The sequence below is a fragment of the Microtus pennsylvanicus genome, chromosome 3 (assembly GCF_037038515.1).
Source record: "Microtus pennsylvanicus isolate mMicPen1 chromosome 3, mMicPen1.hap1, whole genome shotgun sequence".
Classification (NCBI taxonomy): Eukaryota; Metazoa; Chordata; class Mammalia; order Rodentia; family Cricetidae; genus Microtus; species Microtus pennsylvanicus.
The window spans coordinates 1,199,507-1,212,022 of NC_134581.1; the positions used below are offsets into that span (position 1 = coordinate 1,199,507).

General features: G+C 46.6%; 1 protein-coding gene across 2 annotated transcripts in view; it reads left to right on the plus strand.

The window, feature by feature from the left end:
* Positions 1-12,516, plus strand: part of Zdhhc3 (zDHHC palmitoyltransferase 3) — a 45,907-nt gene continuing 33,391 nt past the window's right edge. The window contains exon 1 of one of the 2 annotated variants that reach the window (XM_075964041.1): positions 1-188. The gene's annotated coding sequence lies outside the window, so the exon portion shown is untranslated. The remainder of the gene's footprint in view (positions 189-12,516) is intronic. The other variant, XM_075964039.1, reaches the window with a different exon arrangement.

The following is a 12,516-nucleotide window of genomic DNA, read 5'->3' on the forward strand; positions in this document are numbered from 1 at the left end:
CTCCCGCAGCCGCGGCTGCCGCCACCGCCTGGAGCTCCATGGGCCTCTCCTGCGCGCCGTCCGGTGTGAGGCCGAGTCCGGCAAGCCGCGCAACCCGGTGCCCGAGCCATCGTGGACGCTGGAGACTGGGACCCGGGGTAGGGGCAGCGGCTGGCGGCGTGGGACTGCGAGCTGCCTTCAGATTGACGGTCAGTGCGGAGAGGAAGCCCCGGGAGGGGGGAGACGCGGGGCCCCAGCCGGGACTCGGCAAGAAGCGCGCACCCTTGCGCGCTGGGGCCGGAGTCGAAGTAGCCGAGCTCGCGCACGTGAGACGCCTCGGGAAGGCGGAAGTCGTGTTGCCCGTGAGGGACCATCTCCTAAAGTCCCTTAGTTGGTCCTTAGGATGGCTGAAGAGACCATGGAACCCTCGTTAGGTCACTCTGGTCCGGAAGCCAGGAGCGGGGCGCCGGCTTCTCAGTTTGCTCACTCCGCGCCCCACTCCAGGGATCGATCTTTCTCTGTCCTCTCCTCCCTTATCTCTTCCTCCCTTGCTGCCCGTCATCAGATAGTGACCCAGGGCTTTGTAAGTTAGTTGCTGGAGTATTGTCCCAGAGAGAGTTGGGAGAGTGTCTTGCGCTTCGAAATGCCTGGATGGAGGAGATAGCTGGGGGAGGCGTATGAGCAACTGCCTGAAAGACAACCGACCCTGGGAGGATACGGAAATTGGATATCCAGAAAGAAATGCCTGCAAGGTGAAGCTGGGGTCATCGTGGGAGCCCTTTAAGGAAGAGTGATAGTATATGAGCCGAGTTTGAAAGGAGCGATGTGGGGAAATGGGGGGAGTTGTTTGACACTTCACTTACCAGATGCTCTACTTTTGAGGAAAGTGACCCTTCACACCTTAATCATCAAGAAATAAAAGGTGCGGGCCACACACGTCTTTAATCCCAGTGCTTGGGAGGCAGTAGTAGGCAGATCTCTTTGAGTTCAAAGCCAGTCTGCGTTACATAGTGAGTTCCAGGACAGCCAGAGCTGCGTAGTGAGACACTGTTTCAAAGAACAGCAACAAAAATAGAGAGGCTTTTCTTCTCTTTGGCCTCACAACTAACTGAGCAAATAAACGGAACTTCTGATCAAAGACTCTTCCAGGGCAGAGGGAAAGGCTACTGTAAGCATAGCCTCAGAACACGGTGATTAGAGATGTAACAGGATTAGCGGCTATAGTGGGTGAGGAATGCAGCAGGAAGTGCCTGACTGTATTCCTAGGTACTCTTAATGGAGCCCTCAAATGGATGGTCTTTCCCACTGATAGACTGAACATGAATTTCCTGTGTGCACACATAGTACTACAGGTGCTCCGAGAGAAGACTTCTTGCAGGGTTGAACTTTGCCCTCCAGGGTAACTGGGAAAGGCGAAACCGGAAAGGTTTTCTTCCTTTTGTGGAGGAATAGGTGCCACACTTAATACAGCACCTATGCCCTATCTCTCTGTGTGTGTTTGATTGGACAACTAGATTCTGTGTGAGGAATTGGCGAAATAACAAGGACTCCTGTTACGGTACCCTGTGCCGGAGATTATTGGGAAGACAGGCCATTTTAGTAGTATCTGGTGGGAGGCGAGCTGAAGGTTGGGAAGATGAGAGAGAGAAGTTGAAAAGTCAGAAAAGAAAGACACCGGAGACTACCATGGAGTCATTTTCCTGGAAGAAAAATATTTCATCATATCTTTAAAAATACATAATAGTGGTAGAACACTATTGTGTGCAAAAGGCCCTAAGTTCCCTCACCAGTACCACACACACACACACACACCGTACCCTCACAACCAACAGCAGGTTCTTTGTGGGGAAGGGTCAGCATTACTGATTTGGTGACTAATTTTCTGGGTGGTGGCTGATAGTAGGTTCAGAAGGCCTGAGGAAACATAAGAAGTGGCATTTATAATCTCTGGTAGAACACTGGTGCTCTCTTCAGTTACTCCTCAGTGCCGCCAGGTCATTTTCATCATACTTGTCAAGCTCATTAGACGTCTTTAACGCTCATCAACCCATAGCTCTTTTTTACTGAAGCAATTCAAAGAACATGTTAGAAGAGCCAAGGATGGCAGGTTTTTTGGTTTGGCTTTTTTGTTTGTTTCTTAGTGTTTTGTTGCTGTGTCTTTTATAAAACCCTGTGCTCTATTAATTTTCTATGGTGCTGGGTGATGCTTTTTGTGTGTCAAAAACTTTACAAAGATTCACCTCTCCAAAGAGCCTTATGAGGACGATTTTACAGTTTGGGAAACAGGCAAAGTCACAGATCACAGAACTAGTAAGTAACAGAGGCAGGATTTGAGGGGATGCTTTGTGGCTCCCAAACCTGCAGTCCTAAGTGTCAACTTCTATAGCCCCTCACAGCCTCTGTCATCCATCAGGAAACTTAATGCAGAAAGCCCATGTTTGTCTATCATTGAGTTATATCCCCAGGCCACAGGTTTAATTTCTAAAGCAAGGGTGGATATTCTAACATGAACTCACTTCTCTTGAATCCTCTTTAGAGAAACATGTAAGTCTTGTGCCTGCTTTAGCCCACCTCTTCAGGTAAAGGGAAAGGTTATATGCAAACAGTAAAGCTAAACTCCACAAGCAGCTAAGACAAGAGCCCTCCAGAATCTGAGAGATTCTTAGAGAGCCAAACATTCAGGAAGTGTTCTAGTGCCTTTGAATGCCTGACAGCCTCATGGACCTAAAGACGTGAAAAATCAGGTACTTGCTTAAAAGAAGTTTAGGATTTATTGTAGCTGAGGTGTTCAGGCCCTTGAGCTAGTGCATGAACCAGATGGTAAAATGAAATACTTAATTGAGCCAGTTAGTAATTAAGGCTGTAATAAGGTGCTAATTGTGCAGGCCAAGTACCAGGTACAAGAGAGAAAGAGCTGCTGCTAACAGCAATAACATTATGTAAAGCAGAAGTAAATACGTCCCACCCACCCGGTTCATTAAAGCTATAAAAGAGCCTGGAGCACTGCTGTGAACTCTTAGAAAGTCAGCCAGGGAGTGTGTGTGGGGGAAGGGGGGGGTATTTTATGCCCAGTCCTAGGCAGACCAAGGCCAGATTTTAGGTCTTTTCCTTTGTACCTTCAGCCTCACAGAAGAACACAAAGTGAGCTGCTGCTTTTCCTAAAGGTCTGCTTGCTTTGCATACTTTGCATTTGTCCCGCCTGGCCTTGTGTGAATATTAGATATAAACAGTCTTTCATAATCTTGTCCTAGATTTTGTGATTTAGGATTATAGTGATAGAAAAATTGTACATGAGCACGCATATTCCCCATTAGAGGAAGGGTCTGCCGTGTTTAATTTTAAGAAACTGGGCTGACTGTTGGAGTCTCATGAAGTCATATGTGAGAAAATGAGTCACACATACCAATTTCCAGGTGTACAATACACACATAAGAGCTGTGCTCGGGCTGGAGAGATGGCTCAGAGGTTGAGAGCACTGACTGACTGCTCGTCCACAAGTCCTGAATTCAATTCCCAGCAACCATATAGTGGCTCACAACCATCTATAATGAGATTGGGTGCTCTCTTCTGGCCTGCAGGCACACATGCAGGCAGAGTATGATACATAATAAATAAATCTTTAAAAAAAAAAGTCTGTGCTCAGAGTCTGAGGTCTAAACTGAGGGTAATACTTCAGTGTTGATCTAGAAGGGAAGAGGCTGGCACCTGCTTCTGGTAGTTACACCTTTGAAGATGGTTTGCTTTCCTCTTGGGAAATTTCCTGATACTCTTAGCCAGGTCAGGTGAGAGAGCCAGGGGCAAATATCCTTGCTTTCATCATCCCAGCACTTGAGAAAAGCTAGGAAATCATGTTTTTCATAGTCTCCAAACTGTAGCCTTCAGGATGCACAAACACTTGATTGAAGTCTGGATTTTTTTTTTTTTTGCCTGAGGACATTGTCTCACATTCGGGGCAAGGAGGCTGCTGGGATACCTTTGTGTGGGATCCATCCCTCACCTTAACAAAGTAAGAATAGTGCCCACCTGGCCACAGTCCTGCTGTCGTAAGTCTTGAACTTGGCATATAAAGTCTCTTTCTAGACCAAGTCAGTAGCAGAATCCAGAAAGACAGGTTGGTTAGAAAATACAGATCTGGTGAACAGACTCCTGGGCTGCTTTAGTGGTGTTCACTGCTGACTTGCTTTGTTTCTGTAATCTTTTAGCATCACTTTACTCCCAAGCTAGTTTCTTGCTAGCTTGTAAAACTCAGTCTAGATCCTGGATGTACAAAGATTTAAATATCATCTAGATAGCTCAGAGGGTAGCAGTGCCAGCCACAAGCCTAACAACTTGAGTCTGACCTCCAGAACCCACATGGTAGAAGGAGAGAAATGACTTCTATGAGTTGTCCTCTTACCTTTCCATGCGTCATGTGTGATATGTGTGTACATACATGCACACACACATAAATTAATAAATGAATTAAAAAATAAACTCTGAGTAGACAGACCTCTGTGAGTTCAAGGCCAATCTGATGTTCATAGTGAGTTACAGGTCAGGCAGAGATAGTGAGACCCTATCTTAAAAATAATAAATACCGAAAAATGGCTCAAAATGGTGTTTAATTTAGAGTGCTTGTTTGTTTGTTTGTAGCCCTGGCTGTCCTGGAACTCTCTGTGGACCAAAGTGCCCTAGAACTCAGAGATTTGCCTGCTTCTGCTTCCTGGAGACTGAGATTAAAGGCATTGCCACTACACCCAGCCTAACTTTGGGTACTTAAAGGCTTCTCACATTTATCATTTTGTAATATTTGATGGTTATTTTGCTGCTATTGTTTGTTAAGGTGTTTGAGGCAGTCAGGTGCAGCCCAGGCTGTTCTGGAACTCACTAAGTAGCCTAGGATGATTTTCCTGCCTCTACCTCTCAAATGCCGGGATTAACAGGCTTGTGCTGCCACACGTGGGTTTTTGGTACTTGGGATTGAACCCAGGCCTTTCTGGATGCTAAACAAACACTCTAGTAACGGAGCTCCAACCCCTGTTTAATGTAGTTTGGTAATGCTATTTATACCTGTAAAAGCTAAAACTGCTTGGGAAAGTGTAACAATTACTAGTGGCTTTCTTTTGAATAGGGAAGGAGGGTTAAACTTTTGGTTCAAAAAAAAAAAAAATCAAGAACGTGTTCAATTTGACCCTGACAAGAAGATTTCAGAATCAAATCCCTGCAAGGACCTTTAAGTTAGCTTCATCTTTGCCCCCCCCCCTCCTTTTTGTGACCCTAGAACTGGCGAGGCTGAGGCAGGAGGACTGCAGGAGTTTGAAGCCAACCTCAATGTCTCTGGTTCCCCCCTGAAGCTGTTCCTTATGTTTTCTTACAGATGCCTGGTATAAAGTGGGCATCAAAGACTGGAAAGCTGAACCCCCTGTTGGAGGCTAGTGATCCTTGCAAGCTTCTGCTTTTAGTACTTAACAAAAGTCAGGCTTTGCTTGGATGATGTCACAGTAGCTGTGTGTCTGCACAGGGCACAGTGTGAGGCCAGGGGCCTTGCTCAGCACCCTCAGGTGGGAACCTTTGCTTGTTTGGGCTTTCTCAGAAAAAAGCTGTGTACAGATACTGGCTCCTTGGGAAGTAATTCCCAGCAGACTGTAGGGATTCAGTCTTAGCCTGACTACTGATTTAAGTGTCATGGCCTTCCCACGTCCTAGGTTAGAGCAGGATCGGTCTTCTAGATGTTGGACCCTGCATCAGTCCAGAATGTTTTTGTTCAGTCCCGTGGCTTCAAACTCTTCTGCGGGGGGCTAGCCCACACAATAGCGCCTGTTCTTCATACCATGTGAGGGCAAGATGGCAAAGCTGTAAGTAACCCAGGGCCTTGGTGCCAGTTTTGACGTCCCTCCCCTTTTCTGTTTTATTCAGTGGTTGTGGTGAGCAGCTGAAAGCCAGCTGTGGAGATGGACCCCATCTCTGCTGCTTCCCGGAGCTGTGAACTTAGCCAGAATCTCCATGCTTCAGCTTCCTCATCTCTCAGGGAAGGAGGAAAGTGGGCATAGAGCCTACAGGACGGAATGCACTTGAGGATGGGGCAGCACTGGTGCCTGCCAGTTAATAAACATTTAGTGTCCGTTGGGAAGAGTCCTAGCCCCATCTTACCTTCATCAGCCCCCAACCCCACCCCAATGTAGCAGCAGTTTAGCCTTTTGGAAACTACCCTGAGAGGCAGAAGACAGTTCCTTATCAAGTAGATTATACACTTGTTTATGAAGGGCTTTTCAGACTGTGAGGTTGTCTTACCCATTGGTATATATTCTTATGTAACTAGATCAGTGACTATTTATTGTTGTCAATAGGAAGCATTTCTTTCTGCATTAGACTGCCTACAAGGGATTAATTCAAGGCAATTGCCCTAACAGCCAGTCCAGCAGATTGCAACAGGTACTGTCAGCCAGTGTAGAGAGTGAGTCGTTTCACAGACACCCCAACAACTCCTTGAGCTTCGTTTCTGAGCTCTGAACAAGCTGGCCCAAGTTTGGAAGGGGCTAGCTCGTCCCCGTGGGTTTCCAGGAGGCTGTGTTTCAAAGGGCTTGTGAAATGGCTTCTGGGAGAGGGAATCATTTATTTTTGTCTTGTTTTTTTGCTTTTCTTTTTGTTATTGTTGAGTGAAGGCAGGTGTTGAGGCCCAGGCTGACCGGAGCTTAAAGAAGTATCTTCTGTGGTCTGTTGGACATTTTCAGTGGTCAGTTAAGTGGAAAGAAACTCTGGCTAGGAATTAAGGCAGAGTGTGTGGTACACCTTCAGTTTTAGCACTCAGAGGAAGAACCAGCCAGAAACGTAGACTGAGACCTTGTCTCAGAAACAAAGAAGACGGCCAGTTGTGAGGCAGGACAGGAAACTTGGCTTACCATTTTCTGGTTTTGGTGGACTTTAATTTTAGTTTTTGGGGCACAGGTGTGGTGTTTCCACACCTCCTCCACTTTTGTTTTTACGTTAATTGAGGGTTGAGTGTGGCAGGCAGAGGGGCAGCAATGCTGATTGTGTGGAGTTCCCATAAGGCAAGACAGCCAGGCCTGCCTGCCCGGACACCTTCTCTGGCAGATAAGATGCCTCTGCTCCTGCAGGCTGTGGCCACACCCTTACCTTTGTGGAAAGTTCAGTGAGTCATTCTGTTATGTTAATGAAATGTTTTAAGCATAGTAATTCGTTGTTCATTACTGGAATTTTGGAGTCTCATCAGAAAATGAACATACATTTCACAACATTTGGTATACTTATACAAATTTATTTATGCATGTGTATATGTTTGCACCTGATACAGGTGCTGGCAATCTAACCCAGCTTCTCTGCGAGAGCAACAAGTACCTTAACCACTGAACCGTCCCCCCAGCTCCTCCCCCAACTCCCATTTGCTTCCAAAGCATCTAGGACCTAGGCCGTTCACCTACCTTTGAAGCTGCTTGGCTTGCTTGTGAATAAATGCTTTTGTAGAAATCAATGATTGAGGGCTGGAAAGATGGCTCAGCCGTTAAAGCCCAGGCTCACAACCAAAAATATAAGAAATTGATGATTGACTCTAAAGTGGCCATCAAGAGTCGGATACCACATTCTTAAAACAGTTCCATTAAACAACGGAGGCTGATGTTAATTCTCTAAGTACATCTCAGGAGTTATGAAAAGATGCCACAGTGTTTGAGATGATGTTCTGAATGACTGTGATGATAGACAGTCACTTAACTCTGGGAGAAACTCGTTTTAACAGGAATTAAATGTTCAGCGTTGGAACTAGCCAAGAGCTTCCTGTTTAGGAGTCCTGTACCTTGCTGATATGCATAGGTGGATGGAACAGAGCTATCTATACAGTTTCTACCTGTAGAGACCCAAATGGTTTAATCGTGATATTTGTTTTGTTGTTATTGTTGTTGTTGCATGTATATTTAGGCGATCCTTGTCTGAGACTAGGGAAAAGAATTGCAAAAGGTTTGAGGCGGCCGTACCAGCTTGGCTCATTGTCTTTTGCTACCAAGTGTTACTTTACACAGATCCACTTCATGCTGTTGAGGAATGCACTTGTGGGTGGAGAGGAGTGGGTGTAATGTTTGAGAAACAAAATCTTTCCACAGTGCTTTAAAAGGGATTCTAAGGATTTGGTATCAGACCTGTCTGAAGCATTTCATGACTTCACGACTGCATCTTGTTCTAGGACAGCAGATGAAGTAGAAAAGGATCGGGAGTATTTGCTGGAATGAAAACTGTGGCATGTGGTTGGTTTTTTGTTTTGTTTTTGTTGTTGTTGTTGCTATTTAAATATAACATTTTTATTAATACCTTGAAATTGTCATACATGCTTACAGTGTACTTTGAGAATATTGTTTTATGCCTTTGTCTCCTGTCCCTAAAGCATGGGCTGCCAAGTAGTAGACTGAAAGGGGTTTGCCCTCATCCAGTAACCACAGCCACGGTAGCTGGACTCTGCCTGAGTAGTGGGTCACAGAGGGCAGGGCCTGTGGGCCTGGCCTTCACACAGCCGTTCTCAGCCCTGGAGCTGCCGGTCTATGAACAGATGATCAGCTCACCTCAGGAAGCAAGCAGCATCAAGCCCCAGGAGCTCTGGGCTGCAGGCTCTGCTCCATACATGCCTTGTGTCTGTCTGTCTGTCTACCAGTCTGTGATAGAGGAGCACGCTTGCTGTCACACATGCCTTGTATCTGTCTGTCTGTCTGTCTACCAGTCTGTGATAGAGGAGCACGCTTGCTGTCACACATGCCTTGTATCTGTCTGTCTGTCTACCAGTCTGTGATAAAGGGGCATGCTTGCTGTCACACGTGCCTTGTGTCTGTCTGTCTGTCTGTCTACCAGTCTGTGATAAAGGGGCATGCTTGCTGTCACACGTGCCTTGTGTCTGTCTGTCTGTCTGTCTGTCTGTCTGTCTGTCTGTCTACCAGTCTGTGATAAAGGGGCATGCTTGCTGTCACACGTGCCTTGTGTCTGTCTGTCTGTCTACCAGTCTGTGATAAAGGGGCATGCTTGCTGTCACACATGCCTTGTATCTGTCTGTCTGTCTACCAGTCTGTGATAAAGGGGCATGCTTGCTGTCACACATGCCTTGTGTCTGTCTGTCTGTCTACCAGTCTGTGATAGAGGAGCATGCTTGCTGTCACACGTGCCTTGTGTCTGTCTGTCTGTCTACCAGTCTGTGATAGAGGGGCACGCTTGCTGTCACACATGCCTTGTATCTGTCTGTCTGTCTGTCTACCAGTCAGTGATAGAGAGGCATGCTTGCTGTCACACATGCCTTGTATCTGTCTGTCTGTCTACCAGTCTGTGATAAAGGGGCATGCTTGCTGTCACACGTGCCTTGTGTCTGTCTGTCTGTCTGTCTGTCTGTCTACCAGTCTGTGATAAAGGGGCATGCTTGCTGTCACACGTGCCTTGTGTCTGTCTGTCTGTCTGTCTGTCTGTCTGTCTGTCTGTCTGTCTACCAGTCTGTGATAGAGGGGCACGCTTGCTGTCAGGTGCAGTGGAGCCTGTGTTGTGTACATGGCTCTGAACCAGTTTGGTCTGGAGGTGGTTTGGGTTGGGTTTCTTAGAAAGTTAGCACCAATTTCAAACATTTTAAGCTTTGGTTTATAAGACTTTAGAAGAACATTTTTACTTAATTTCCTTACAGTCTTTCTCTTATTCTCTCTCTCTCTCTCTCTCTCTCTCTCTCTCTCTCTCTCTCTCTCACACACACACACACACACACACACACACACACACACACACACAATCTCAAAGTTGGTGTCATCAAAGACTGCATCCTGTCTTGGGACTGAAAGAGTGTCTGTTCTAGAGATCTTGAGTTTTTTTCCCATCGTCCATATCAGGTGTCTCATGATCTCCTGTAACTTCAACCCCAGGAGATCTGACGCCCTCTCTGGCCTCTTCAGGCACTGCATGTACATGTCTGTATCTACACTTCAGGCACTGCATGTACATCATGTCTGTACTACACTTAGACTCAGCCTCCTGAACACCCTCCTCCACTCTCTGAGTCCCTGATTTATGATTTCTTGCCACAGACGTTGTTCCGTTGCCTCTTTGGGCCTTAGGCATTCTTCTGCTGGGTGAGAATAAATTCACCATGGAGGGGGAGCTCCCTTTGATGCTATATAACAGCTCAGAAAGTGCAGTATAGGTCACTCTAATTAAGATTAGGAAAAAGGTCATTTTTCTCAGTCCTTCAATGAAAAGCTGATAGCTACTTAGAGGAACCGAAAACCTAGTATCACCAGATAGAACTAGCTAATATCACCAGATAGGACTAGCTAGTATCACCAGATAGAACTAGCTAATATCACCAGATAGGACTAGCTAGCACCTGTTGCCCTAGTGGGCCTCCTTGGCTTCAGAACTCCTCTGCCTTATCTGTCAGCAGCCAGCGTGGCCTTGCCATGGGGTGCCGTGGTCCCTCACAACTCCTCCGTCTCCACCCCAACATAGTCTATGTGTGCCAGCCTTTTCCAACAGATCGCCAGGTCCTCCTCACCTCTGTCTCCTCACATTCTGCCTTCATCTCACTCTGTGTGGGGGTTTTGCTTTGCTGCTGTTTTAATACTGCTTGCCCTCTGTTGTGTTTGCTATTTGTTAGTCAACTATTTGACATCTTCACTCACTCAAAAACTTTGAATTTGAGCACAAATCTCATGCCTACTACGAGCCAGGCTGCAGAACTCAACAAAATGGTACTTGTAAGTCAGCAAAAGAACATAAATGAGCCCAGTCTTCCCAGATCGGGGAGGAGGAGCTGAGCAGAGTGGTACCCACATTCCTGCCCTCACATCCCAGGGGAGTTGGCAGGCGGATGCTGTACAGTACAGTGGCTACTCCTTCAAGATAATGCTGAGTTGAGTTGAATGAAGAGAGGAGACTTCAGGCAAGGAGAAGGATAAAGGGACTAGGAGGGGACCCCAGAGGAGATAATTCCTCTGAAGGTCTCATTGGCCTGCAAGGAGTGGTTTTGGGGGTGGTCCTCCAGAGCCTCTCCAACCTGAGCACCAGTTCTGCAGGCTCCTTAGAAGCAAGGACAAGTAAGGGGAGGTAGGTCCTTGTCAGTTTCTGTTGAGCTGTAAGGTTAACTGCAATAAGAGAGAAGGGTCTTCATCTGCCTTTGTTATTGGAAGAAGCTGAAGGGGACACGCGTACCTTTTTTACATTAAGCCCCTTTGAAGCAGAAGCAGGGGGTTTGCTGCAGTTCATTTATCTAGTTAAAGGGAGGGTCTGAAGCACAAATCTAATTAGTCTTATTAAATAGAAACCTGGAATCAGATATTAGGGAGTGAAAGCTGAAAGATCAGAGAAGCAGAGCAACCATCACTAGCTCTTTCCTCTGTGAAATCTCAGACCGAATGGGGGAGATCATATCTCCATGAATCCTCAGACTGAAGGAGCCGAGATCCTGTTTTTGCCAGCCTTATATTCCTATCCCACCTCCCTAGTGCTGGGCTTAAAGGAGGCATGTCCCTCCTAAGTACTTGGGAGCAAAGGCTTGAGATCCCAAGTGCTGGAATCAAAAGTGTGAGACTCTACCTCGTTGTCTGTTTCTCTTTTAGACTGGTCCAATCTTGTGCAGCCCAGAGTGGCCTTGAACTCCTGATCTTCCTGCTTCCTCCTCCCAAGTGAGATTAAAGGTTTGTGCCACCACTGCCTGGCCTCTATGGTTAACTAGTGGCTAGCTCTGCTCTCTGATCTCCAGGCTAACTTTGTCAGAATACAAACAAAATACCATACAAAAAGGGTCGTTATTAGAACTGTAATCTTGCTTGCACTCTTGGGTGTGGGTAGGAAAGCTACCCTCAGCATAGCACTGGCTCCTGACTTTGCCAGGAGGGCCTTTTCCTGATCTTCCACATCCAGCAGCTTCTTGTTCCCAGCAAAGGCTAGAAAATAGTTCCCCCTATACACTGTTTGATCCCAGATCGGTCTCAGATAGAACATTCTAGTTTCATGATCCTACTTGATCTATCCTTTTCACCTGAAAAGAAGCAGACTAGGCCTCCTAGATGTGGCCCTGGGATTACAAAGCTCTTCGTTGACAAGTAAGGACATGTACCCAGGGGCTGTTTGGTGCCATGGGAGTCCTTGAAGGAAACTTACACCCCAGAGGAGCACCCTTCCTTTACAGAGACCTCTAGTAATATCTTTACTAGCCTTGCCCGCTTGCTGAAGTAACCAGAGAGTGCTGTGTAGACACAGAAGTGACAGTGGCTAGTTACAGAAGAGGAAGAGGGCCGTGCAAAAGAGATGCTGGGATTGCAGGGGCCTGCACAGGTGCTGGTGACTGGGATTGCAGGGGCCTGCACAGGTTGCTGGTGGCTGGGACTAACTCAGTCGTCCTGGGGAAAGTGAGTGGCTGTTGTGCTGAGGCAGGAGCAGGATTCCCATCTAGTGTGCATTCGATCTCTGCTGTTTCTTTTTTCACATTTTGTTTTCAGATTTCCATCTAACGATTGAAATGATTGACAGGTGCTTCAAAAGAAGTTCCAGTTAGCCAGGCATGGTAGTATATGCTTTCTATCCAGAGGC